The following is a 25009-nucleotide window of genomic DNA, read 5'->3' as shown; positions in this document are numbered from 1 at the left end:
AAAGGATTAGAGTTTGTCTGATATGATTTTTATAGTGAGGATGTTCTCTTTCTAGTTTAGTGATTTCATTTTTGCCGCTAGATAGTTTTCACAAAAAGTTTTCATAGTTTATATCCTTCCATGAGCTAAACTTTTCCCTCATCATAGGCTGTGTCTGGTTTCTTCACTGTAATATGCTGAACGGCAACCCTTCAGAATAGAAGGAAAATATTGAGCTGGAATCATGTGTCAGTTGAAGAGAAAAACTGCTCAATTTAACAATGCAGGGCTATTGAATGGATTAATAGCAAACATTAAACAAATTCATCTTACAGTTCCAGAGCTCTAATGTCTTAAATAGGTCATGTTAACTATCTAGTTAGGACAAGAAATAAATGCTTCAGTGAGTATTTGCTTCACAAAGAAAAAGAAATTTAGCCAAAGTCGTGCTTTATCTTGGGTTGTGACATTCTCTGTGTAATTCCCAAGACTGGCTGCGATTTAAGTAAAGTATATAACAGGGCAAAGTTGTCATCTTACTCCAGAATCTCAGCAAATTCTTTCAGATTCCAAGGAGAAAATCAGGATGTAAATCATGACTGGTGGGAAAGGGGAAGAAGGAATGGAAATGCCATTGTGTGAGGGAATGGAGAGGCCAAGAGTTTTCTTCTCCCTCTGCTATTTAAATGACTTGTTTGACGGGAGAAGTGCTTCATTTTATCAAGCTTCTCAAATGTTTAAAGATATTTGTACTAAAACAAAGAACTAATTAAACAGAGGGTATAAATATAATGCAACCACCACTTATGATCATAATCCTGAAAATTTTCACAACCAGAAAAAGACATGAAATTAATTGTCACTCTTTATTTAGCAATCTCTGTGGTCATTTCTATACTGCTGGGGCATAAATGGAAAAGGGTGATAAATTTCATTCACAGAGGTTCCTAAGATGATCTGCTAAAAGTAGGATCCACCAATTGATATATATGACCTACTCAGGATGCACCTGGGTGTCCCATCGCATATGGTTAACCCAGGTTGGACTGCTGTGAGCTGAACCTGGCTTCTGTATATTAAAACATTAGAATGATTGGAATTTACTCCAGAATGGATTTTGATTTAGATTTCTAGAGAATGTACTGATTTGTTTGAGGAAATATAATTTTGTTTGATGATATAAATACGAGAAAGAGATGATTTTTAAAAAATCAATGAATTTGCATGTCAAGATAAAGGCTTATATTTGAATATTTTATTATTGATGGTAACAGATTTGAATAATTCAAAAGAGAATATGATTTATTTCAAAAGATTTAAAGGACTGTAACAATGTAAGCAATCTATTATATTATATCCAAGCTTTTTAAAGCTCTATTTAATATTAATAATATAATATTATATTATATAATTATATTATATATTATATATTATTATATTATATAAATATTATATATTATATAATAATAATAATATTATATATTATATCCAAGCTTTTTAAAGCTCTATTTAAAATATTAAAAATATTTTGAGTGTTCTATATACAAATGTGAATCTCTTTATTCCTATCTTTGTGAGTCTCTATTTTAAGCTTCGCTAGACCTAGGAATGGCGGTGAAGGCAGAGGACCCACTCAATCTTCTGGGAGTTAATTGAGCTTTTAAATAGGATTACGCTTCAGACGCACCCCTAAGGCCTGTCATTTTTTTTTCTGTCTGGCTAAATGAATGTAGCCTATTGTTCTTTATTAAGAAAGTCTATTTTTAATCTGTGTGACCTCTCATCCAAGCCAACTGGAACCAACTCCACGAGGCTTTGTGAATCTCTAAACAAAATCATTTTGGGTACATTCCATTACTAATTCTTGAATTACACTTGTGTGGTTGTCCCTGTGTGTCCTTTAACTGACTATCGTCGATTCTGATCCATGTTGCTATGTAAACACAGTCTAGTGGAATCAGATTTGCTGCTGCCTCTTGCCTTATGATGACAAAAAAACTCTAAGGGAAAATCATTTTAAAACAGCTTCCCATTGGTTCATTCATTTCATAAATACTTATTGACCAGCAATATGAACTAGGCATCATATTAGGTTCAATTGAGGAAGCAGTTACCAATAAGGCATGGTCTTGGCCCTGAGGGAACTCCAACCCTAGTTGAGAATATTTCCTTAGGCCAGCATCATCCTTTGGCTTTTATCAACTGAGAATTTCTTAGCCCAGCTTATTCACAAAGCTTCCCAGGAAAAGAATCAAATAAAAATATTGTTTTCGGGAAACTATCCGAATGTGCATTCTCAGGATCTGAAATAAAGTCAAATCAATTGTTTTTAAAAAATCAGAATTGGTCACACAAGTATCAATGTGTAATTTTATCCAACACATAATATTTTCATATAACTTCCATTATGCCACCAGAGTCTGTCTGCCCCTAAAAAGTAGGCCTAATGCCATTGGTATGTTCTCTAGCACATCTGCTTCCTATCTGTGTGGCCTTGAGCGAGTGACTTAAGCTCCTCATTTCCCTTGTTTCTAGAGTGTAAATAATGAAGCTGCCCTCTTGTTGTTGTAAGGCAACAATGCTTGGCACCAAGTAGGCTCTAAAAGATGGTGCTGTTTTTTATGACAATTAGTTGTGCTTATAACCACCATGTGCACAGGCCTAATAGAAGCTAGCTCTGTTACTGCTGCCCACGTCTGCTCCAAGAGCTTTTAAATGCTTCCTCAGGGCAACAATTAACAGCTAAGCAGCTGTCCATGTGGAAGAAAGAGATCACTTTCTCCATTAGCTTCTGAGTGAGTTAATTCAGACAGAGGTTATCACAGTATAGGCGAAGTTGGTCATATTTTAACCCCTCATTAGAAATTCTTGTCTCTATTAGGTTGAAATTCTGTCTTGTGAACAGATAATCTCTGGTTTTCACCAGATTAGTCCCTGAGAAATAGCCTATGTCCCATTTTCCTATGATTCCATTATCCCATATATCCCTAGTCCCTGGGGTAATGGGATCCTATCTACCCAGCTCCCAGCCCCACTCCCTCACCTCCTGCCCACAATCCTGTCAATGCTGCCTTCTAATCATCACTTGTCCATTCTCCCCACCAGTGCTTTAATGTAGCCCTCCGCTTTCCACTGGACTTTCCCAACAGCGTCCAGAACTGGTTTCCCCGCCTTAACCTGTCATTACACCAGTTCACTCTTTACCAGTCTCCAGGGTTATCTTGAAAAGCATCAACTGATCATATCAGTTGCTGCTTTAACATTCTCTTTGTCTCCCTACTGTCTACAGGATAAGGTCAAACTTTCCTGCTTGACATACCTGGCCATTTGTAAGCTGGGTGCAGAATAATTTACTGTCCTGGATATGTTCATTTTGCCCCTCAGATTCACCCTCCACCCTGCTTCTTCTCTGCTCTGTGTTCTGGAGGCTGACTGGAGTAGGTAAAATCAATGGGTTGCCCTCCTTTCCGTCTTCCCTATTCCACCAATGAGGACACCCAGCAGGAGACTGAAAGTGGGGGTGGACAGTGGGGCTGTGAGGGTGGGTGGGTAGTTTATTCCCCCATCTGTCTCCTGAGGAGTCACGGCTGGCTTCTCTTCAGTGGCCCTTTCCGCATAAGTTTCCAGGTTCTGACAACCATTCTCTCCTCTTGCTCCTAGTTTCTCTACACCTTTATAGAGAGTCCTGTTACTAAACTCCCCTCACTTTACCCAATGTGCCATCTGTTTCCTGCTATAGTCTCACGGATATACCTACCAATATTTTCTCTTCCTTCTATTCCTTTGTACTGGTTTGCTGGTTTGTTTGTCCAACTTCAGTCACCACATCAGCCACAGAACTCCCCAAACTCTGTATCTTTCTATTTCTGCCTAGATCATACAACTGCATTGTAAAAAACATAAATGATAGGTAGAGGCAGAGGACAGAGATAGTAGAAGAGAGAAGTGACTTATTCAGGAAAAGAAAATCATCAGACCATGTTTTTCTTCATCCTAAATGAATATAGTTTCATTTAATCACGAGAAGGAGAAAAATATCTATGCTTATGATTTTGAATGTGTTCTCTATTGCATAGAGGCATGTAAATTAGAAAATTAGCATTGCATTTTAGTCACTAAAATGTGACTCTGAATATATTTGAAAAGTAGTAATATGGAGTAATATGAAATCTCTCGTTCTGAAATTAAATCTTAGAACACCTTGCAAATTTTGTCAGGCTACCTGGCAGCCCATGGAAAATAGACCACTATCATTGCCCCAAAATGACAATTATTTTTGCCCTTTCTGCCTTGAAAATTCTACTTGTTTTATTAGATCCAACAATATAATAATGAATTATTTCCCAGGCAGAATTAGTCATTGATTTTCCTGTGCTCCTAGAAAATGCTCTGTTTTCTATTACAGTCCTATTATCTCGCTTTGTTTGTGTCCTCCTCTCTAGCCCATGGAGCTTGTCTGGATCACAAATACTATCTTTGAGTGCTCTATAATTAAAACAGCTATTAGCACATAGTAGGTGTTCTATAAATAAGTGTTAACTGATAAGTTATAATTACAAAGATACTTTGACTTCAATCTTAATGATTTAGAGTTAATATTTATTAAATTATTATTTTACTTATTTATTAAAAACTTTATTTAACTCTCCACCTCCAACTTTCTCCATTACTCCTACCACGCCCACAACTGCCAAATATCTCAGCTGGATAATTAATTAATGGTGTTATTGGGGGATCTACCCCATACCAATGTGTAAAGGGCACCATTGAGAAAGATGACTTAGAGTTTGGCTTGGGTTGCATTCCTTGGTCATTTTTCTCAGAATGTTTGTTCTCCTGCCTCCAGGTTATTTAGTTGGCCAGAAAATGTTAAAAATCAAGATAATGAATAATTATAGGCTGAAACACTTGTGAAAGATAGCTTTCAGAGGCATATAACAGATTCTCAGTCTCTCCAAACTTTGTGTTGTGGCTAACAAGGCAGGTCATAGAAATCAAACACTTCTTTGTGACAAATGTGTGAGGGGAAAAAGCAGGGTTTTCATAATTTCATCCTAAGCTCCTTGTAAATATCCTAAATTACAAAGTTGACTTGGTGCATTTGGGTATTAATTTTCTTGGCTGCCTGTGATCACTGAGAAAGGAAATGCAGATGACAAAAAAAAAAAAAAAAAAAACCTGAAATGCAAAATATTGCCCCCTTTCCAGTTTGATCATCATTGCTTCAATTTAGAGAATTACCCATGCGATCTATTCCACTCTAAGTCATGTTCTAATATCTGCAGATCCAAAGGGATTTGATGAAAAAATAAAAATAGGACTGCTCTGTTTGAGAGTCCTCCTTTGAAAGACTCTGCTCTATTTTATGTCTCCATTTTAGTACAGATCAGACTGGTTTAGTGCTTTGTCGCTCACCAGACCATAAGCACCTTGAAAGATGGAATTTTGTTTCATCACCTCTGTGCTACTCCCAATACCTGGCGTTACTGTAGTTGCTTGATGTCTGGTAAATGAACAAATAAATGAGATCTTTCAAAAATCAGCAAATGCTTTACTCTATACACATAATACTCCCAAAGCCAAACATAGAATCTTATCATTCTGTTCTAAGTAAAGCTCTTTCTGTTACTGCAAAGACCCCCAGCTGTTTTACAGGGTTCAACAAGATCTGAAAATTGTCTTTATCTGGCTAGGCTGGGCTTTGGCCAACATTCCAAATTCTTTATTCCCTTTCACTCTCAGAAAATGAATTTCATTATTTTTATACTAATGGCTTATAAATACTCACTTGCTTCACTTTTCTTACTATTATGGTCTCTGCTTGCCTGCTTTTTTATGAGGAAGGAATTTGGGGTATGCCCGCACATAACCTCTCATTTATTCTGAAACCTAATGTAAACGAATCCATGAAAAGTTGGCTGTGGTTGACTGGGCTGTTGAGAGGAAACACATTAGCTTCCAGGTATCAAGGAATTCATGAAAAATATAAGTAAGCTATTCTTAAATGGCAAAGATCTTGAGTTCATAGGATATTTTTCAGTATGGATAATTTTCTAAATGTGTTTCTTAATGTTATATTGGTATGTCATTTATTACCCAGTGGGTAGAATAAATCTACTGTGTCACCAGAACCAATCAAATGTATTTCCTTTGCTTTTCAGTTATATTTCAAGCAACATGGGTACAAGATAATTTCTCTTTTAACAAGTTCCAGTTCAAATTTTCCCTCCTGTACTTGGAGTGGTCTTCCCACGTCTTCATAGATGAAAGTGGCTCTATCTTTCTACGGCATTTAGTGATTTCTGTGATGTATTTCTTTTCATGAATTATCTTCCGTATCAGGCTGTGAACTCCTTAAAGGCAAAAAACCTTCACTTCATCTTTGTCACTCCCCACCCAGTGTAGTATCTTGCACAGAGCAGATGCTCAAGAAATAGTTTTTTGGAATCAATATACTTATTTGACATCCCAAACATCTCATGCATACACTTAGTTAATCTCCAGTCTGTCAACGACTGTAACTTTTCACAATTTTTCACAAGCTTCAAATTTCTTCCCCCAAAAAGTTTTGTGTACATTTTGTTCCCCCCTTTATGCCTTGAAAGAATGGCTATCAGCAGGATGAAGAGGTGGCTATGAACTGCCAATACAGGCTAATAAAGCAGTTTTGTATTTCAGTATTTTAATTGACATTGACCTTTTATCAATAGAAAAATAAATTTGTTATTCTCAATCTTCCCTGAAGAAAGACAACTTATAAAAAAAAGCCCCTTTCTATCAGTTTTATTTACAGAGTATTAGAAGAACTTTCATTTAGTTTGAAAATACTATCTGATCACTTCTTCAGTGGCTCCAAATATTTACCTTTATAAAGTTCTCAGTGCAAAGTGTGCAGTTCAGTTACTTTTATTAGCCCTATGTAACAACGTAGACACAATTATGTACCCACAAGATAATTTTTCATTGATTCTCCTTTCTTTGGAGAGGTACATATAAAAAGGTATTACTTTGACCTGTCTGAGTATGTAATGACCTACAATTCTGTTGGCATGACTATACCTTTCTTCTCTTATTGACCCACCATTGGTATGAAGAACTGGATTTGTTTTTTCAAAAGCAAGAGTTTGAGAGCAATATTTCTTCCAGATGGATCCATAAACATTTCTGTTGTAGAATTAAACTATGATTTTGAGATATGGTTTATCTAAGTGGGAAATCCAAGGCAGATATTAACACCCATAACAAATTAACTAATGCCCAAGAAAAGGCTGGTGCCCATCTTGTTACGTGCAGTCCGTACAGAAGACCAGCCTGGTTATTTCAGGAGAGTGGATCGTGGATTTAAGAAGCTATTTTGCCCTGACAACTGTAATCAGGTAGACAGATCTCATAGAATTCCATAAGCAAAATGGTCACCAAAAGCTCACCATGATGGGGTTTCGTTTTTAAAATTTTCTAACCATTGAACTCCCCCAGAAAGTACATTCTGGTGACTCCTAACTGCTAATATTATAAACTTCTTTTTAAAATTAATGTTAAATCAGTTCTTTCCAAGGGATTTAAGGAAATAGAGAAATAGAGGATAATAGTGCAGTTCACCACGTCTTTAGTTTGGCAGCCTTTCTAAGTCTATGGTCTTCTTGGATATGTTTATTTAAGTGTGTTCCCTGCTGTGCTGTGATTTCCTGAAAGGTAGACATTTTCCCTGCACCTATGTAATGCCAGCCTCTTAGAAGAAGATTTTTGACTTAACGTTTGTCGAATGATGGTTGAATGGATACTAATAGCAAGCATTCACTCTGTGCCTGCACTTCTCTAAGCACTTTATAGGTATGAACTGATGTCATCCTCTAGCAACCCTATAAGGTAGGTGTTATTGTTTACCACATTATGGGTCTGAGGAACCTGAGACTCAGAGAGGTTTCCTAAAATACCCAAAGTCACACTGTGGTCAAGGCAGGATTCAAAGCAAGCAATGCAGACTAGAGTACATGCTGTTAGCCACCTGCTGTATGTAGTCGTTAAATGCCAAGACTCTTCAGGCTGACGAACAAATGTTTCCATAATCTGGCCTTACCCTTCCTTTCCAACCTTATCTCCCATCCTCCTCTAACATGCATCTTCTGCTGTAGCCATGGGAGCAATCTCCTCTTTCTCCTGAATTTGCTTCGGCGTAACTTGACCTTTCCTCCCCCTGTTTCCCTTCCAGAAATTATCTCCCCAACCCCTCAAGGTCTCATTTGGGTCCCACCTTCACCATGAAGTCTTCTATGGCAACTTCTGCTTATATTAATTTCATACTTTTTGAAATGATGCATCTACAGCATATGTAGTCTGTACTGATCATTTTCATACTTAATCATATGTGGGTTGTCATTGTCCGTTGAGTATTTTATTTGTCTCAACCTTGTCTCCCAACAAACTTTTAAGCATCTTTTTAAAAGTTACTGAGCATGATGCTGTGCACTTAAAAGTGGTTTATTTAATTAATAGACTATTCTTAAGAACAATTTTAGATTCACAGAAAAATTGAGTGGAAAGTACAGTTCAAACTATACGACATTCTTTTAAAGGCAAAACCATGGATGTAGTAAAAAGATAATGGGTAGCCAGGGGTTGGGGAAAAGGAGACACAAATCAATGGAGCACAGAGGATTTTGAGGCAGTGAAACTATTCTGTGGGATACTATAACATTACAACATATCGCCTTTTAGATTGGCTTTTTTCCCTTAACAATATGCATTGAAGATTTCTCCATGTCTTTTCAAGACTTGATAGCTCATTTTTGGATATACCACAGTTAAAGGAGGTTATTTAATATATTTTTAATGCAAAAACTTTTTTTTGAAAAACTCATTGATCATAAAATATATTGCACACTCCACTTCTGTTAACTTTTATCCTTTCTTCTTTAGGCAAAAGTAACTCTCTTCTCTTAGCCATTCATTTTGATTACTTCATTTCTCTCCTTTGAAATTTCTTCAAGTTGTCAAAAAGAAAATAGTACTATGGGATGCTGGCCCAGTGGCATAGTGGTTAAATTCACACACTCTGCTTTGATGGCCTAGGGTTCATGAGTTCGGATCATGTGTGTGGACGTACACACTGCTCATGAAGCCATGCTGTGGCGGCATCCCACATACAAAATAGAGGAAGATTGGCATACATATTAGCTCAGGGACAGTCTTCCTCACACACACACAAAAAACTACTACTAAATATGTTATCAATAGCTGTTATTTATTGTGTACCTACCATGTAGTCTCTGAGAAGAAAGCTAGCTGCTTCCTTTACATTTTCCTTAATACACACTACGCTATACAGTACTTGAATCTCTCTTGCTCCAAAGCTGATACTTTCTCTACCTCTCCATGCCTAACATCAGCATTTCTCCCACCTCCTAGTGCTCTAATAAAAGTATGACTAAAATTAATAAAACTGTAATAATTCATATCATTTATATGATCTACATATATATGTCCTTATACTTTTGCTCCTGAAGTTTACTGTCCCCCAAATACTCTTCTACCTTTTACTCCAAATCACATTCTTGCTTCAAGAATTTGCTTAAGCACCATGTTTTTGCATAAAGCCTCCTCTAATTGCTCCACTTTGCAATGAACTCCCCCTATGAATTAGACAAGATTCATTGGTCATCTTATCTTCTGCCCCTGAAAGGAGCAGCCTGTGTGCCCTGTAACCCCCTATCCTAGGCCCTGGCTGGAGTCAATTGGACTGGGGGCAGGTGGGTCGGGGTTGGGGGAGGGGACACACTTGACTCAAGGCCAGAGAACACATTGGCTGACCAGTGGCCAATCTCTTTCTCTCTCTCTCTCTCCTATCTCGCTCTCATTTAAATTATGAGCCAAAGAGACTCCATCAACCTGCAGCAGGTGCTTCAGCTGAAAGTTCATCTAGACTGTGAGGTGAAGTAAAAGAGGAAACCATTCTGCAAAGATGAGCAGGATGACGGAGCAGTGGGTCAAGCCAGAGAAGTCAGAAACACTGCAAACTAAAGAAAGAGAAGGAGAAAGTTGCTTCCGTCCCAGACTCCTTAGGTGTCAGCTCCAGCTCTCAGGAGGCCCCCGGCCCACAGTTGCAGAACATCTCCATATCCTCATGTCTCAGGCTTTCAATTGGACCTAATATGAACAAGTTCTTCAACTCAGATGATTAGCCATCCTTCTCCAAATTCCTATTGAATATACAATTAATATTAAAAACAGCCTATTACTTAATTTTACCTGATGTCTTACATCATTCTCTGTTTCTTTTATATATATATATCCTGTCCCACAAAATAAATTATAAACAACCTCAATGAAGAACCATGACATATTTTGGGTTGCCATTTAATTGGTTTTGCTCCTTAAGACTTAGCAAGAACTACGTAAATAGTGAGTGTTCAATAAAATTATAATTTTTCACAGTTATACTGCCTTTTTAAGTTACAAAACTATATTACTACTTCATAATTACTAAGCAGTCCATAGAAGTCTGTGCCACCTCATTCAGATGCATTCATCCCCATCAGTAGCATCATATCTTGTATTTCTGAGATTCATGGATTTTCTTGACCAAATAAATTATCTCCTTCTTAAAATCACTTAACTTCATCCTGAACATGTCATCTGGTTTATAGCTTGCATTGTAATTTGTTTGAGTCAAGTGCTGTTGCCCCCAACAATTTGATATTTTTAATAGACTATATTCATATTCTCTTAGTCTACTAAATATAATCAGCAAGATATTAAATAATAATAGCTAACATTGTAAATCCAAAAGAGAGAAGACTATAAACAAACAAATAATCAGGGGTGACACAGTTGATACTTTTTTTAAATAAAATATCTTTAAGAAAAAAAAATCAGAATTCTACTGCATCTACCTGAATTCTATGACTTAGTATTTTTTTAAATTAAAAAACAAATCACATATGTGGGGGCATTTCTGTGATTTTTTTCCCCTAAGACCTCTAGTGGCTGCATTCCAGCGGCAATGATGAAGACAGTAGCTTTCATCCATGCAAAACGAAGGTCAGCCAGGTGACCGAAAGCGGGAAATAAAGCTTTTCTTATCTTACGACTTTAGTAAAGCAGGAAGCTGGCTTATTTATTATATCAAGAAAACTTCCATTCTTTTGTAATATTTTTGAGCACCAGATTTGGGGGCCTTTAAAAAAAAAAACAAATCATGTCGGTCTAACTTGTGACCCTGACTCTGAGATGGCACTCATCGCTCTGCAGCTAATCAGGGGCCATTCTCCCAGATGGTCCATGACAGCAGAATATAAACAGAGCAGTGACCCCCTCATCCTCACATGCAGGGAGCGCCCTGGCCTTTCTGTGATGTGGACAAAAGGACTGTGACAAAGAGATTTTAGAAATGTCTTTCCAAATGGAGATATTCCGGCACACGTACAAATATCTTCAGGCTTTCCAAAAACATCCCCATCTAGAATGTAAGCCAACTTTTAAAAAATATCTGCAGATCACAGACATTAAGACATTTTTCTAAAGGAAACAAAATATAAAATTTCAGCAAAGTAGGTTTACTTAGATTATAGATAGAAGTTAGAAGGAAGCCATAGCTGAATATTTTTTTCCCTGGTAGAACCTAAGTCGGCCAAGCTAACAGCACTGATCCATAGAAAGAATTCCACATCTGGAAAATCTTTGCTCCATCTGTGGTGGGTTTTCAGCCTCTTGTTCTTTCTCTACCATTTCCCATGACTTCAGCTTACCTCGCTTTTGTTTTTCTTCAGTGAAATTATTTAACCCTTAGCGGTTTTGGGCTTTTGATTTGTTTTGTTTTATTTTGTTTTGTTTTTAAGAGGAAGGAGAGCAAGGGAATACCTCACAATGGTTTTGTGGTTCTCTAGAATTTAGCCTTATTTATATTTCTTTAAGTGTCTACATAAATGATACAGAGAGTAAAAAATATAAACATCTGATTGATGCTATGGTAGACACAGTGCTCTGACTTGTATTTTAATGGATTTAATATTAATACTAATTTTCCAATTTGAGAGTCTTATCTTGTCTGTCTCAAATAATAGCAGTTAATACCAGAGGGCACACAGATAAACTTACATATTTATATCCCAGTACTCATTGATATTCCTAGCATTTCGTCTCATACTATCAACAGACATCCATGTTCACGTCCTCTTTGAAGCCTTCCAAGGTCTCCACTACCCTGAAATCAGCCCTTTTCCCTGGAACTCTCAATACTATACTTGAAGTTCTCATAAGGTTTTTTTATTATTATTATTAAGATTATGATAGTTAACAACCTTGTGAAATTACAGTTGTACATCATTATTAGTCATGTTGTAGGTACACCACTTCACCCCTAGTGCCCTCCCCCCACCCCCCTTTCCCCTGGTAATGACCGATCAGTTCTCTTTGTCTATATGTTAACTACCACCTATGAGTGGAGTCATACAGAGTTCGTCCTTCTCTGTCTGGCTTATTTCACTCAACATAATACCCTCAAGGTCCATCCATGTTGTTGTGAATGGGACGACTTTGTCCTTTTTTATGGCTGAGTAGTATTCCATTGTATATATATACACCATATCTTCTTTATCCAATCATCAGTTGCTGGGCACTTAGGTTGGTTCCATGACTTGGCTATTGTGAATAATGCTGCGATGAACATAGGGGTGCATGGGACTTTTGGAATTGCTGATTTCAGGCTCTTAGGATGGATACCCAGTAGTGGGATGGCTGGGTCATAAGCTATTTCTATTTTTAACTTTTTTCTCATAAGGTTTTTATCCCTTTATGCCCTTTATTATGATTATTAAGGCTTATTTTTCCCTATTATATAATAAAATCCATGTCTGATTTATCTTCGAATGTCTTGCATATAAAGAACACTCAATAATTTTTTGATTGAAAGAAAAATGGCATTTTTAATTAAAAAGAAAGGCGTATCCTCTTAATGCAATGTTTGTTAAAATGTGCCTCATAATTTTCTAGAACACTTTTTTAAAAATTCAGATTCTTGGATGCTCCAGGCCTGTTGAATCAGAATCTCTCAGGCTCAAGATTCCTAAATGTGACATACCCTCTAGGGTATAATTTCAATATGTACTTCAAAGTTTGCATGCATAACCAAATCCTAAGGGATAAGAAAAATTAACATGACACTGAACGGCTAGCAAAAGGTCATATTTTATTATAAATATAACCAGAAATATTTCTGAATATATGTTTTTATCAGTGTGCTGGGCTTATAAAACTGCTTAAGACACTACCCTCAAAGAGTTTATAGTCAAGGTGAGAGAAAGGATATATACATATGAACAGTTTATTGAACAACCAAAGTAATCAAAGATGCCCTGTTGTGTCATCTGGTTTCACATACTTATCATTGACCAACCTACTCATTATCCAATCAACTAAAGACAACAAGGTTTTAAAGCAGTGGAAATAATTCCATAGGCAGACATGATAGGGAGACAAAAAGAGAACAGGGACAATGCAATACGAAGCTAAATGTCTCATTATTCCACCACTCACTTTCAATAAGTAGATGTTTATTTGGATCAGGTTCTTGTTTTATATATAAATTCCTCTATATCCCACAACCCCCTCCTCTCCCAGGGCTCAACGTCACCTTAGAATAGCCCAGCTAGTATTATCAAGCACCCAGCTAACAGGAGTTCTCATCTCTGTGAGACGGACAATTTGGGGCAGTGAAGGATTAGAACGCCAGGCAGTGGTAAAACCGGATGAATGCCTTAGGGAAAAGGAAGAGATCTCAGGAGTGAAGATGTTCAGAAAGGGGCATGAGGGAATGACACAGGCAGACATTACCTAATTTGCTATTTTGTAATCTAGAAACAGCCCAAGTGTCGGCGAAAAACCACTATTATATAGTGCTGAAAACTGACATAAATGTTATAATTGTTAGCAAGGCTACAATCTTCAGCTTCCCCTCAGTGGACCCTATTACCCCTACTCCAGGTTAATCCAAGCCCAGCCAAATGTCAGCCCATCCAATTCTCTTCTGTACCCTCTTTCTCTCCCACTTCCTCTCTCTTAGAAAGTTGAGGGCCAGTGATAAAGGGCAAAAGGATAGGAATGAGCGATGTTGATATGTGCTGCTTTTCTTGCCTCTCCTGTTCCGTGGTCTCAGAATGTCCTTGTCCTAGATCTTGAGATCACATCCCTTGAGAATGCTTCCAGCCTGTCAAGCAAGATAAGTGGTAAAAGCTAAGCGGTAAGATACTCAAGAGACTCTAGACATTTAGTTGAGAGAGGTCACCTGGGCTGGAGTGGTCCAGAGAAGATCTGGAGAAAAAGAAAGCTTCGAAAAACGGGAGAGGAAGATCTGAGACATTTCTAGGCAAGGAAAATAGTATTGGCAAAGTCAGGACAGTGGGAATGCATGAGGCGCGGTGATGCAATTGTGCAGCCCAGCCAGCTGGAGCATGGAGTTTGTGTTTGGAAGGAGAGAAGACTGGAAAATGGGATGGGTCCAGACTCCAAGAGGCCTTGGAGAGTGATTATAACTTTTACGAAGTATAGTAAATCTTATTAAATTAATCAGTGGTATTACCCCAGCTGCAAACATCAAGACATCCTTATTCTTAACTCTTTATTAACAGTAAAAGAAAAAGAGGCAAAAACAGTTTTTTTTTTAAATGATGCACTACAATACTAGAAACCCATTAGATAGATAAAAACTATAATCACTATTGATAAAGGACTTTTAATATGTATACATCACAGGGGGCTTGCTGACGAGGTTGGAAAAAAATCAAAGGATTTTGAGTTATGCTTTTGCTTTTGGTGAGACACTTTTAAAAACTGAGTTCTGCTTTATCATAATGTAACCCTTGCTCATGATAATAAATAACAAGTGACACCATTAAGATAAAGAAGAGATAACATATGAATTTAGAGAACTAAAGAAAATAGCTGCTTCTAAAGATCTCCGATTTTCTAACTGATTTTGGAGCAAATCTTCGTCCTAAGAAATGCTAACCATTTCCTCAAACTAGCTAGATAAAAAGGAGGTTTACTTTAGAATAATCATATTTCACACTTAAATGACTAAATTGCCTGATCTATTTCCTGCCACCACCTACCCTTTGTTTTTCTTTGACTATTTCAGTTTTTGATGTTCTTGCATCATTAATGATCTCTAGTCTCCATGCCAGAGAGGAACCACTCACTGGGCATGAAATTCCAAAGGCAGAAATACTTCCATTTCTTTTAAAAGTCTTTTATTTGTTTGATTTCCAATTTGAGATAGTAACAATACATACTATGCTGCTCTTCCACATAAAGAACAAATAGCAAGCAATATGCAAATATCAACAATTGTTTAATTCAGAAGCTGATTGAAAACTTCACAAAACTGATTTACCCTTTTTCTCTATCTAGACACAAGCAAGATAAAGTCCCATTTATTGAAATACTCAAGCAACCATCGTCTCCAAATATTTTATACATTTATTTAGAGCAGGGTTTCCTAAACTATTTACGGTGAATGAGTTTTTTTTCAGTCTCTTGTGGGCACATACTGTTTTAGAATATAATGAAAACAGATTACTAGAAAAATAAAATTGGGAAAAAAGCCCGCGAAATATAAAAAATAGAAGCCAAAGTATTTTATCATGGGATTCAACGGATGGAAAATTACTCTGTCAAATTACTATAAGAAGTTTCAAAATGCTTCCTCTTGATTTCTGTGCTCATCTCTGACCATCTGTCCAGACCCTGACCAGCCGTTGGCCACACACTGACTAGTTTCAGAAACCAAGAAGCCCAAGGCAATAATCAGTATGAGTGAGAATTAGGGTCTGAACCCCCAAGTCTCAAAGTCAAGATTAGGGAAGCAGTGCAGGTACCAGCGTTCATTCATCGCCATCATGTTTCTTAAATCTATTAATGAGGGGTTCCTCCGCCAAAAAAGAAAAAACAAAGAGGAATTTGGTCAAAAGAAGTACTTGCTAAAAATCTCCCGTGCCCTTCCCCGTCTGCTTTTTCTCTGCAGCTGGGAGTATGCTTGACTTTCCTTCACGACAGATGCCCTCTTTCAGGTGAAATTTGCAGACTGTCAATTCCTGTACAGTTTAATCGATGCAAACGAATCATGATGCTCCATCTCCCATAATTCTACTATTTTTCCTTTTCTCAAGGCTGTTCTTTTTTACTCTCTTTTCCTGACTTTTCTTTCTTTAGCTTTCTGTATGCTAGTCAGAAGAATAAGTGTTTCACTTTTCTTCTTTTTTCTTTTCTTGTTTCAAATATTTGGGAAGAAATTTTTGGCTTACTTTTTATCAGGGAGAGACTGTGAAATTGTATGTTCTTTTGCTGTTAATGTTATCAAAATGCCTATTTACTTAAATAAGCATTTTTTAAAGGTCCATTAGGTGCCCTGAAAATGAATATATATCCACACAAATAACATATCCTAATATAATAATGCAATCCAATAATAACCTACCTTTATTGAGTTGAAATGTTTTTATTGCTTTGGCTGAAAACATATCAATATTAATAACCTTGCATGAAATGATACTAATACTTATTCAATATAGAATAAGTCTTTCATGATGCCATTCTAATAAATTTTATTATTGATAATCTCTGAAGTGCCTTATTGTAAAACTCTCTCATATAATTTGATCCAATAGCACAGCACTGGCTCTGTCATTTCCATATGTACGTACTCCAAGCTGGCGACCATTCTTTAAGCAGCAATTTCCCCCCTCCTCTCTGTCAAGGTGTATATCTGATTTTTAGAGATTCAGAGTTCTGATGATTTGCTAATGGCAGAGAATTTTCAGTGAGAGCAATATTTGAACACTAAACTTCTATTTCACTTCTATTTCTTCTGTTACCTCCATATACTTTATAAAATGCTTATTCATGAAATCCATTGGTTTTTTTCAATTTGGGGCTGTTTCTATTTGGCTTTTTTGATTTGTAGAAGTGCTTTCTTATTATAGATATTAACACTCTATTGGTTATTAATGTTGCTAATTTTTCCTGTTTTTCATTTTCTTTTTTCTCATCCCCTCAAAAAATCCCTCACGCACGTTATGGTGAATCTCACCCCATCCTCACCCCCATCCCAACTTCTGGCCAGCACAGAGCTAGTCTCTGTCACTATAGTGGTAATTTTATGGATAATTTTATAGAATTATCTGCAAATGGAAAAAGGTGCTCTGAATATTCTCATACGTTATACAATTGTATACTCTTTTTATACAAACATATGCTATTTTTTCTCTTTAGTAATAGCTAGGAGGAGACAGTTGGTCAAGGGTATATTTAACTTTAAAAGAAACTTCCAAACTGTTTCCAAATTGTTAAAACATTTTACATTCCCACCAGCAAAGTATAAGAATTCCAGTCACCCCACATCCTCTCCAATACTTGCTATGGTTAGTCTTTTTAATTTTAGTAGGTAGTGGTATCTCAATGTGATTTTAATTAACATTTCCCTAATGACTAATGAGGTTGGGCATCTTTTCATGTGCTTATTGCCCACTCATATATCTTCTTTTGTGAAGTGTCATTTCAAAACTTTTGCCCATTGGTTAAAATCTGGTTACCTGTCTTTTTGTTATTGAATGATAAGGGTTCTTTATATATTCTAGATACAAGTTCTTTATTAGATATATGTTTTGCAAATATTTTCTCTTAGCTAGTGACTTGACTTTTTCTTTTCTTTGCAGCATCTTTAAAAAAACAAAGGTTTTTTTGTTCCAATTTATCTTTTTTTCCTTTATAATTCATGCTTATTAGGTGCTAAGAAAACTTTACCCAAGTTAAGGTCACAAAATTTCTTCTATGAGTCTTATAGTTTTACTCTTACATTTAGGTAAATGTTTGTTTAAGGTGTGAGGTAAGAGTTGAGGGTCATTTTTTTCCATATGGTTATCCAGTTGTCCCAGTACCACTTGCCCAAAAAGATTACCCCACTGACTTACCTTGGCATCTTTATCAAAAGTCAACTGAGTATGTAGGATGGATATAGTTCTGAAATTTCTATTCTGTTTCATTGGTCTATATGTCTATCCTTAAATCAATATTATTTTGTCTTGATTACCGTAGACTTACAGTAAGTCTTGAAATCAAGTAGTGTAAACCCTCCAACATTGCTTTTCTTTTTCAAAATCTTTTTGGTTCATTTAGGTCCTTTGTATTTCCATATAAATTTTAGAGTCAACTTGTCAGTTTTTCAAAAAAAATAACTTTCTGGAATTTTGATTGGTTTTATGTTGAATCTATACGTTAGTATGGGAAGAACTGACATCCAAGTAATATTGAGTCTTCAAATCCGTGAACAGGGTATAGCTCTCTGTTTTATAGCATTGTGTACAGGTTTTTGTACACACATTTGTTAAATCTATCTCTAAGTATTTCATATTTTTTGGTCATTTTGTAAATGGCACTTATTTTAATTACTAATTGTTTATTGCTAGTATATGGAAATACAATTGATTTTTGTATATTGACCTTGAGTTCTGTGACCTCATTAAACTCACTTTTATTTCTCATTAATCTGACCAGAGATTAATCTATTTTATTGATCTTCCCAAAGAACCAGCTTTTGATCTTCTCTATTGTCTGTTTTCAATTTCCATGATTTCTGGTCTTATCTTTATTATTTCTTTTCTTCTCCTGGCAGATAAAGAACAGCCATCACTCTAGAACTAATTTAGCCCCACTCTTGAGGCATGTCTCTTCTGGGGATTCCGCCCAATGCCTCGTGTTACATGGGGTCTCTTCATGCTGGCTGGTAGGAGCAGAAACTAATCCCAGCCCTGCGTAAGCTCCGGGAAGTGATCAACCTGCTGAGGTCCAATACTTCTTTCCTCAGCTTGGGACAGTTCCTTCTTACACCTGTGCTGACTAATATTTAGTCAAAGGCTTGAGGAGACCCTCTGCAGATCTGCATGGCCCACTCTCTATGCTGCTCCCTCTTCTTTGGTACTCTGACCTGCGAATTCCAGCTACCTCAGTCTCCGTAATCTCTGATCTCTGTCACCTCGAGATTGCCAGGTTATGTTTGATTTTCCTCTCTCTACTCTGGCCCAGAAACTACCCCTAGGCTGTAAGTTGGGGCAGTGGTAGAGCTCATGTATTTTTTTTTTTTATCTTCTTTCAGAGATCACAATTCTGTGTTGCCTGTTGTGCAATTTCTAAAAAAAATATTGTTTTGTATTTGTTTTGCATGTGTGTGTGTGTAGGTGTGTGTGGGTAATGTGATATGTGTGTGTGTGTGTGTGTGTGTGTGGGTGTGTGTGGGTGTATCAGCAGGATCCTTTCATGGGCTGAAGCTAAGTCAACCTGTAAAATAGCTTTTTACAAAAACATTCAAGCCTGTTGGTACTGGCAATGGGGTCTTGTCACAATATATGACATTTATTAATAATATGGTTGAAAAGGTGTAATCAACAGGTTATATTAACATAGAAAAATATTTAGGTTCCTGTTGTCCGACTTTGAAATTATCCCTGAATGTACATGCTTGAGTATATCACTCAGCCATTATCCAAAATTGCTTTTGACTTTATTATTACTGTAGCATGTTATTTGAGGTTATTGATAATTATTATAATCCAAAGGATAACCACATCTGGCATTCTTCATGGAGATTTGTGGTAGTAAGTTTACATGAAAGTAAAATAAAACATCTAATATTTTGTTTGTTTCTCAGAAAGAAGTCTTATAATTCAAAATAAGCAAGAGGTTGGTTTTTTGGTCTCAATCTCAATATAAAGATACACAAAATAGCTAGTAGGATTTGAAACAAACATAATTTAAAAGCAATTCAAGTAGCCATAACATACTGTAAATCTGAGTGAGCAGAGAAATTATATCACCATAATTCTATGCCATAATGCTGGGCTCCTTTAATTAATAATATACTGGAATTTTACACTATGAAGAATAAAGGATAAGAAGGAATAAAAGGAAGACTAAAAGAATAAAAGGAAATGAAGAATAAGAGAAAAGAAATTAATTCCTCCTAAAGTTTTAACTGTATCTAAAATCTATTTTACCATTAGAGAGCCTATTCTTTGCTAAGGCAATAAAAAATTATAGACGTATTATCTTTTAGCATAGATATTGGTGAGAACCCTTGTCGATTTTTCCATAGAAATTAAAAATATTTTAATCTTCTGAAATCATGACATAGAAGAAAATCTGAAATCATTGCATTAAAAAAAAATTCTGGGGGCATGACTACTTTCTCTTTCCATTCTCCAGGATATTTTCTTTTGAGGAAGATTAGCCCTGAGCTAACATCTGTGACCGTCTTCCCCTATTTTATATGTAGGACGCCAGCCACAGCATGGCTTGATGAGCTGTGTGTAGGTCTGCACTCAGGATCCAAACTGGTGAACCCCAGGCCGCCAAAGTGGAGCATACAAACTTAACCACTATGCCACTGGGCTGGTCCCCATTCTCCAGTATCTTTTATTTCCTATCTCTCTGCCAAAAATTCCAGTATATAAAGCTAGAGTCAACTATACAAAATGGAAAAGAAATAATTGAGAGATGAGTAAACCAAAACCAACAAATGAGTAACTCCAAAGAGGTATGTTCAAAGCAACTTGAAAGTGTACAAATGGCCAATATATTTACTAATAATTAAGATTCTGTTGTGGTAATTTTTTATAAGTGGAGTGAGACCATTTGCCCAGTAGAGTTGGTTAACCTTTTACTCCACTCCCAATAGGAGAGGTGAGGTCCCACTCTGTGTGATTCTGACATCCTCCACTTCCATCTGCCCCTCTGGACCAGAATCAGTGATCTAGTCAATTAACTCATTAGCAATTGTGAAAATGCTGTCCTGAGATCACAAAGCAGGACTGAAATTAAGTCTCTGTCTTAGTCCATTTGCACTTCTGTAACAGAATACCATAGGCTGAGTGGCTTATAAACAACAGAGATTTATTTCTCACAGTCTGGAGGCTGCAGAGTCTAAGATCAAGGTGCCAGCAGATTTGGTATGTGGTGAGGGCCCATTTCCTCATTCATAGACACCACCTTCTTGCTGAGCCCTCACACAGCAGAAGGGACAAGTGAGCTCTCTAGAGTCTCTTTATAAGGACACTAATCCCATTTATGAGGGCTCCTGCCTCATGACCTAATCACCTCCCAAAGGCCCAACCTCCAAATACCATCACACTGGGGGTTAGTTTTCAACATACAAAATTTGGGGGGACACAAACATTGTCTGTAGAAGTTTCCTTTCTCACAGATAAGGTGGCTTTTCTCAGTCCAGGTGGAGAACTTTGTTTCAGAAAGCACAGGTAGTAAGGAGATTCAGAGTCGGAAAGGAAATAAGCTAGTGTTGCATCAGTCAGGAAGAAAAGGAAATCCTCTCTTTCCTAATATTCACTTCCTGTTCTGTTACACCCTTTCCCCTTATACATTTATTCAACAGTGTGCCCCTAACAAGTTGATTTTACTCTGAAAGATAGTGTGATTTGGGTATATGTCAGTAGTTGGAGAGAAATAGTCTCGGAACTTCTTTGATCAGTAATTCCCATCAGTACAATTTTCTGAGCGTAGAACCCCAAGAAATTTATTTATTTATAAATTAGACCCATAAATCACTGTACCTGTGTGCTTCATACATTAGACAAAAATAGAAATATTTAAAGAACCGTATACATAGATATGGATATAGATTCTCAGATTTTCTTCCTGCCTTCCAAGAAGAATCTTGTCTGCCCCCAGGTCAGAGATCATCGATTTGAAGAAAATCAACACTGTGGTCTATTCATCTATAACATAGCAATAGATAACGAATAGATAGAGTGAGCAACCTTGGCTTGAGCCCTTTGGTGGGGAACACTTAACAGAGTTTATCACAAAGGAGATTCTCAACCAAATTTAGTGTAATCCTTAGGGTTCCAAATGCAGAAGCAGATTAAGAAATAAAATTGCCACTTGCAGCAGAGCAAGTGTGCTGAAGATGGCCATATTAAATAAATATTTCAAAATGAAAACAATAGCAGCAACATGTAACCTACAGGCTGGGTGTTATTAATTGGAGTAAACAGAAATCATTTACAATTCCTTAAAGTTACAGAAACTTCATACTACGAATTCTTCTTGTCGTGGTTTATTGGATACCTACATATTGGAGAACTCTACTATTGTGGAGTTACAGCCCTTCAGGCAGACTTATTATGTACTAAGCCTGCTGGCCTGTTGCAGGAGTGGAATCACTCACAGGGCTTAACCAATTGGGGTTTTAATAATTTCCTCTCTGTGCCAAAGACCCAAATCCAAGCATGGCATTGCTCCAATAAACTTTCCATTTCCCATCATTATTCACATTATTTTGAAAGAAGCTATTAGCGCCTTGGGTAGTCCTAAATCTTCTAATTGCTCCAAAGATTTAAATGAGTTGCATCAACAAATGACAGTGGCTATAAGACCGAAGTGGATTGATGCTACATGGACTTGGAAAATAAGATGTCCCTAACATTAGATCAAAGCAAATGGGACCTAGAAACACTATAAAATTTAAGTTTTTGTTTGCAGTAAGAAGATAAAATTTATAAGTTAGATAAAATTAGATAAAATCTATAATACATTGCCAAATGGTTTTCTTAGATGGAAAATATTAGGGACTCACTGGAGCCAGAATATGTAGCTTAATATATGACAAGAATCTGTGCTCTCCAGGGATCTGGGAAAGTTTGCAAAGCGCCCCAGGTCAAAGAGCAACTCCACTAATAGCTGAAACAGTCCTTTATCACAAAAATAAGAAAGTGAGAAGCTATCGAAGCATAATGTCACCATTTTCTTTTCTCTTATAATTCCCAGTGGGATCTTGAAAAGAACCAACAGACTTCTCATGTTCCCACTTCCCCCATCTGCCAAGCTGAGACAACGCTAATTATCACATACGGTCCTCACCCCTCACAGTTAGAAAAGACTTGGATTATTTGAAATCCGTGGAAATACAACTTGAAGAATTATTCTATAAACAGTGGATTCTAAAAAGCACTTTTTCTGCGTGGAACATTTCTAGTGGCCAATAAATACAGAAAGCAGGCAAAGAAACAAGAATAATTTAAAATTGGCTGTGTATAGAATGGTTTTTATACCATACCCATGACATGTGGCTGAGATTCATCCACAAGGCGTTGCAATATCCTCACAGCAAAAATTGGATTGAGTTTTCAGAAGTAATGGGCCAAGGTCCCAGCCCTTCTGTGGGTTATAGTAAAATTAATAATTAAAGCCCACCTTGCTTGAAAACATTTAGGTATGCTGCCCCTCTCCGATAGTCTGTCAATAAAAGTTACGTTTATGTTTCCTTTTTTTTTCCCTGTAACATAAAAAACCTCTTAGAAAGATGGATCATTCTACCTAATGGAACCTGTACTTAGAATCCATAGGTTTTTCCAGCACCTGCTGAGATGAGCTACAATGAAGAACTGGGGGTGTTGTCCTGGAGAGCGAGTATTGCAGAGGAGAAGGGCGGTCTTTCTGGAACCCTCTGGAGATCAGACCTGAGTGTCCTATCATAAAAGAGTATGCATTGACTAGGCCTTAATTCTCTGGACTCACTGCCTTGCAATTTCCACAGCTGGGATCACCTAAGACTCATCTGAGACTCAGCCTTCTTCCACACGCTGGATCCAGTTGGTGATTTTATTTGGCTAAGAGTAAGGAGCTTCGGCCCATAGCTTAGTATCAACTGAGGTTAACACTGATGGGTCATTATCATCTTTGTCATTAATTTATGACCAGTCAAGTTGATTGAGAGGCTAATGAGTTTTGGATGCAGACAGCACTGGGTGTGATTCCTGGATCTGACGTTTATTATCTGAGCTTCCTCGAATCTCTTCTTTCTGCGCTTCAGCTTCCTCATCTCCCGAGAGGAGATAATAACATTTATCCTGGTCTACACACGTGGATCTATATACAGTGCTGGAAGAGTTTGTGGTACATCATAGGTACTCAACAAATGCTATTTCCCCTTTATTACTCCCCCGTCTGTGTTTAGGAATAGAAAAGCTTCATGCCATTATAGTCAGTCGCTTTGCATGCTGGGAATGATTGATTGTATATTCCTGACACTGTCATAGATCTTGTTGGAAATTTAGGTGAGGCCAGTGCCTAGGAGGAGTTAGAAGTCCAGGCTACGTTTTCTATCTTGGTATTCCCATGACACCTTGCACATGCTTCTATCGTGGAATTTATCATGCTGTTTTGAAATTATTTGTGGCCCATGTGACTTCTCCTCCTTGAAGACAGAGTCGATGCTTTATTCAGCCTCAACTTCCCCAGGCCTAGCACAGTGTGGGGGTCACTGCTCATGCTATGGTGACTTCATGCTGTTCCTCTGTAAAAGGGGTCCACATAGACCTGTCCTGTTCAATCTGACCAGGAAATGAGTCAACCTGTTTCAAACTGCCCAGACCTCTTTGAAGGAGAAACGTGCGCACACACACACACAGACTTTGGGGACTTTGTTTTAAAATGGAACCAGGTATTAGATGATAACATTTTTTGAAATTTTTTATGGAGAATTTCCTTGGAACTGATTCCCCTATGCACAGAGGTCTACATACCTCAGCAGTCAGCGCTCACGGCCTCCTGATCTATGCCCAGCCCAATGATGAGGCAAAAAAGGAAATATCGACCAAGAAGCACATTCTCAGTTGGAGAGACTCATGAGCCTTTGGGAACAATACAATTTGGGACACATGGGTCACTAATAAGCAGTGGTTTTAGTGGTGATAACTCGTGAGCATAATATCACTATTTTAATTATCATCTTTCGTATAATTAAGTTGTCAGAATTGCAGGGGAAGGAGGGTACGTGCGATAAAAATTTGGAGACTCAGGGAGATCAGTGTGGGTTGAAAATGATTTCATGTATCAAAATAATTATGATAATAATTAGCCTTTGCATGATACCTTGCAATTTACAAAGCGCTTTTACAGCATTGTCTAATCTCACAAAGGTTATGAACTGGCCCTTAGACACGATCTCATGCCAATATTAAGGTTCCATGCC

The 25009-nt window shown here is 37.2% G+C and overlaps 1 protein-coding gene across 2 annotated transcripts in view; it reads left to right on the top strand.

Annotated features, from left to right (window-relative positions):
- The window catches only part of DLC1 (DLC1 Rho GTPase activating protein), a 392892-nt gene that overhangs the window by 201410 nt on the left and 166473 nt on the right, over nucleotides 1-25009 (top strand). The window lies entirely within an intron of this gene.

Source organism: Equus quagga, chromosome 22 (assembly GCF_021613505.1).
Source record: "Equus quagga isolate Etosha38 chromosome 22, UCLA_HA_Equagga_1.0, whole genome shotgun sequence".
Classification (NCBI taxonomy): Eukaryota; Metazoa; Chordata; class Mammalia; order Perissodactyla; family Equidae; genus Equus; species Equus quagga.
This window is presented reverse-complemented; position numbering and strand designations above follow the sequence as displayed.